The sequence below is a fragment of the Rattus norvegicus genome, chromosome 8 (genome assembly GCF_036323735.1).
Source record: "Rattus norvegicus strain BN/NHsdMcwi chromosome 8, GRCr8, whole genome shotgun sequence".
In the NCBI taxonomy this organism is placed as follows: Eukaryota; Metazoa; Chordata; class Mammalia; order Rodentia; family Muridae; genus Rattus; species Rattus norvegicus.
Window position 1 is genome coordinate 55,833,657 of NC_086026.1, and position 5,123 is coordinate 55,838,779.

A 5,123-nucleotide genomic window follows, 5' to 3' on the forward strand; every position below is an offset into this window, starting at 1 on the left:
GCTTTAATGCTCTAGGGGAAAATATTGTTTTTTCCACATTTTAAAAAAGTGTTTCTATTATCTCCCTCAAGATAAATTTCAGCTATTTCCTCACAGCTTCCTCTATGAGAGAAGCATATGCATTCCCCCGGGGCGTCTTTCTTGCCTGATAACCTCATAACCAGATTGCAGACAAGTATATATCAAGATGCTTGTTACAGCACCTTCCCTCGCAGGTGTGGGGGTAGATGGATGAGGATGAGTTTCAGGCACTCAGGATGTAAGCGTCTTAGGTCCTTGCTTTGGGGACAGGCTACTCCTTCAAGAATGACTTCCCTGTCTGCTCACATGCTACCATTGGTTTCAAAGTATTGCAAATGACACCCTGCTCTTTTAGAACCAGCTACCTGGATTCTCTTTGAACCTATGTGGGGAAGACTGTAAGGCACAGCTTCACAGGGCCATTCCTGCCTCACCCGATGTCATATGGTTTATCCTATTGCCCTTGACAGGTCTCATCCTCTTCCTTGCCCTCTTCATCCTCTTCGCCCTCCTCCTTTTAAACATAGCCCCTCACCTTTTCCCTCACTGGCAGTCTGAAGGCAAGATGGGTCACCAGCAGCTGTACTGGAATCAACCCTTGCATGTCTGACCAGGGTTCTCTCCTGCCGTGTCTGCTCAGCGTGCCAGGGCTTGGTCTGGAAATATGGGCTGAACATGTGCAGGAAGTTTTCTGTCGGTACTCAAAGGACATGGGCTTCATTAAGTTGGACTACGTGACTCTTCTTGAGTATATTACTAAAGGCCAAGAGATCATATTAGTGTTTATACACAAAGAAGAAAAAACCCTAAAACTTTAAGACAAACAAAACAAGCAAACAAACATATGAAAGAATGAACAAATGAATGAATGAATGAATGAACAACAAAAAACCCAAAGCAAACAAAGACTCTCATGAATCCCAGGCCAGCCTTGAGCTCTATGTGAAATGCAGTTGACCTTGAACCTCTGATCTGCCTTCCTGGATGCTGGGATTACAGACACGAACCACCACAGATAGTTTATGTACAATTCTGTGGACTGAACTCAGGGCTTTGTGGGAAGCACTCTGCCATCTAACCCACGTGCCGGTCCCCCAAGGATGTTCCCATATGTCCTGTTTTCAGGCTAGGAAGTGTGGAGATCATTGTCATATTCTTTTCTCCTGCAAACTCGCTCCCCAGCCTCATCTACCTAGAGGAGCTCTTCCCAAAAGAGATGCTCTGCTCTTTCTGGGAAGCTCTTACTGAACATGCCCAGGACTGAACAGAACACACAGTTCCTGGCCCTGGGAAGTGACTCAGTAGGCAGAAGCACGCACTGCATGCATTTCAAACCCAGAGCCCATGTAAAAGCTAGATGTGGTAGCCTCCATCTGTAACCCAGTATGCCTATAGAAACAGAACCACTTGGGAGCTCGTGGGCCAGCTATCCTCAGGTCCCTGGCATTAGAGAGGCTGAGGCAGGAGGGGTATAAGTCAAGGGCTAGCTTGGTATAAAAAGTGAGTTCGCAGCCAGTGCAGACAACTTAGTGAGTCCTTGCCTCAGAATTTAAAAAACAAAAACAACAAAAAAAAAAAAAATAGGAGGAGGCTAAGGGCTGGGAATGCAGCTCAGTGGTGGAGCACTTGGGTGGCAGATAACAGGCCCTAGTTTCAGTTCTCAGCACTGAAAAGAAAAGGGGAAAAAGAAAACGGAAGAAGGAAGACTACTGTTAAATTGGGCACAGTGATACACACCTGTAATCTTGGCCATTGGATGAGGCGAAAGGCTCCTGAAGGGCCACGATATGGTCTGAGTAGTCTGTGTGTCCTTAGCTGCCCTTCCCAGCTCCAGGTGACTACTTGTCCACTTTCTACCAGTTCCCATTTGTTAATTCTGGGTGGTTAATTTAAATGGCCCTTTGTGCCTGGCTTCTTTCACTTAGCACGGTTTCGAGGTCCGCCCATGCAGTATGTATGAATATTTGTTCCGTATTATTTATTATAACTTTATCTATGCACTGATGGGGCACAGTATCAGGGCTGAGGCCACATTCTTTCTGTATGTGCTAGAAGTGCCAGAAAACTCTGAAGCATCTTAAGCAATAACAAAGGTGTGCTGTCTAGACAGATGTGAACGTTAAGGGAGGAGGAAGAAGTCAGGCATGGCTCAATGCAAGAGCATAATACTGTGGAGAGGAGGCTTCTTTTTTTTTTTTTTTTGAGAGGAGGCTTCTTTACACTCTTCAACCATCATGCAAAACACTGCTATGAATATTCATGTGCGGACCTTCGTAGGGACACACATTTTACTCTTTTATGGGTAAATACCTAGGGATGGACTATACTCATATTTTCTGTATTTACATTTATTGTGTATTCTGTATTTAACATTTTAAAGTAAAGCATGGAGCTGGTTTTCGTCGAGGTGACAAGTAGCTGCACTGTTTTGACTTCCTCAAAAGCATTTCTTATTCCCTGCCCCCACTTTGCTGGGGCTTGGACACAAGGCCTTGCTCCTGGTAGAGAAGCGCTCCCCCACTGAGCTGTGCCCATCCCGCCCCAGTTAGATGGGAAGAACCTGGAGAGAGTAGATTGTAGGTGGGGGTCAGATTCACACAGCCACTTTGGAAAATAACTTGGCACCGTGCTAAAATGTTAAGTGCGAAACACATAAGATATGCAAATAGAGTAGGATATACAACCCAGCAGTTCTAGTCCCACGGCTACTCTGGGTTCTGTGGGTCTCCATATAAACCAGAGGCCTCGTTTCTGTGTTTTTTGTCGATCTCCCACAGAGAACGATTTTGGATTCATCCATGTTGTTTGTTACCTGACCCATTCCGGGTTTCCAGGAATCACGAGTCAGTCCTTCTTAGTATAAGACCTAGAGCATCCTCAGTAGTAGGCTTGTTGCCAGGGAAGGTTGAGCTTCATCTGAGAGACGAGGAAGAATGTGACTAAGGCTCAGACGTTATCCGAGGTCCCTCTTCCCCAACCCAAACTGTGCATCTCCTCACTTCGTTTTGAGCTCCGTACTCTGAGTGGCATTCACAGTTCTTGGGGCTAGATCCATCTATTCCTTTTCCTAGCTCTTTCCTCGATGCCTGGTAGCATCTTGCATTCTGGAAAGTGATAGGGAAGGGTCAACTCATTCTGTGGAGAAGCAGCTGTGGTCAGAAAGCCAAACTTAATCCTAGAAGATCTTTTAGCCCACGGGTCTCTGTGTTCCAGGTCAAGGACTGTTGAACAAAGTAGGTATATTTCATGTGGGGATACTGACCAGGGTCTGGATGCTTCTGCTTTTAAACAGCCAGGCCTGGCCTCACTCTGCACAGTGTCTCACACAACACACTCCCTAGTCCCATGTGGGCTGAACTTGGGGGCAACTGAAAGCCTCAGATGAGGCAAGGCTGCATCTCCAAATCTTGCTTGCAGCTATATTTTAATCAATGGAGAGCGATCTCTCTGTGTTCGCTTCATAGGCACACTTGAGAAGCCCCTGGGGGATTGGATGTCTCCTGGGTGCTCGTGTGTCTTCTGCTGAGTTCTTTACTTCCTGACTCTGCTTGCAAGAAATTGAGCTTGAAGAATAGGAGATGGCTTTGCCCATTCTGCAAACCTAATTGTTAATTTCCCTGCCCCATGGGCGGTATAGATTGCACACCATAAACTAAAAAGGGCTTCTCTTTGCAAATCCATATTTTCTTCTCAGGTTGTCTTCAGGTGGGGGCCCTTGGAAGCCTCACTGAGAGCTCGAGAGAGTAGCCTGCGTCATGTGACGCTTGAGCTTTCTCTAATGACTTGGGGTACATGGCGACCTTGGTGAATCCATTGTATGTTTGTATAAGTCACAAGGGGAAAAGCTATACTTTAATTGGTAGCATTGCTCAAAATAAAGACTAGCATCCTCTTGGCTCAAGATGGCTTCGATGCTCTCTTGTGATCTTCTTAACCCAGCTCACCACACACAGTACCATGGCTGGCCCACTTCCTTTCTGTGTGTTTGGCAAGCAGCAGACTCAGAAGCATCTTTGATACTCTAAGCCTGCAGCTGGAGAGCTTTAGAGTCTGCTGATGTTTGAGTCTTACTGCTGGACATCAGAGTCAAGACTAGCCTGAGTCTGGGCTTATGGCACGGCCATGCAATCTTATCTACTCTGAGACTGAGGCAGGAAGATCCCTAAGTTCAGGGCCTCCTTGGGCTACAGGGAGTGCTCAAGGCCAGGCTTAGAAACCCACAAACATTATCTCCAAGTAAAAATAAAAAGAGAAGACAAAGGCAGTGAGACAATGGTAGAGAGATTGCCCGATGCCAGGAAAGCCAAAGTAAACTAAAACACAAGCAGCCGCCATCACCACCACCCAACCGACGACCACAAAACCCACCTGGAAATCACCATCCCAGGGACATTTTGCTGAGCGGTAAAGTCAACCTGGTTGTATTGCATTTCATCTAATCTAAGACGCCACCGGCTGAAAGGGCACCACTTTTTGAATATACACCAAGATGGGAAAAAGATGTCTGCCTATTGCAGCCTTCCATTGTCATCCATGTCCCAACTCCATTTTTCAGAGATAAAGTGTGAAGAAAGTCTCTGACTCCTTGGGACAAGGTTTGCCTCTAAAGAATTGCCCCGTAAAGTAGTCCCTCGGAAGGAGTGGTTTCATAGATTCCTTTAAAGTGGCTTTGTTTCTAACCTGTGGAATGTTTCTTTTACCTTCAAAATCCATTTTCTATTTATCAAGAAAATCATAGCATACTGGAGCTGGAGGAGACATTAGCGACCATCCAGACAGCCCCCCAGATCGATTTAATTACACTTACACCTTGTTTCAGACTAAAAATGGTGTTTCCCAGCCTTAATCGCTCACTCTGTTCACCACTCTTGGCTCCGGATAGCTTTGGGCTGCTTCCAACCGTCAAATCCACCCTCCGTGGTTGAAGATCTGCCACCAGCGAGGCTATTTAAAGTCGTAACAGCTGCTTCCAGCAGCTTCCCGAACGGGAGCTGAGCAATGGGGTGGGTACGGCAACCATGTGGAATAAGCCATCGGCCTCAGTTTGAATAGATACTGTGTCATGATTAGTCATCTGGCCAAGCCTTGTTCCTAAAGTGGGG

General features: G+C 46.3%; 1 pseudogene; it reads left to right on the forward strand.

Annotated features, from left to right (window-relative positions):
- Positions 1-586: 586 nt before the first annotated feature.
- Rps29-ps2 (ribosomal protein S29, pseudogene 2) lies at positions 587-1,159 on the forward strand (annotated as a pseudogene).
- The last annotated feature ends 3,964 nt before the right edge of the window (positions 1,160-5,123 follow it).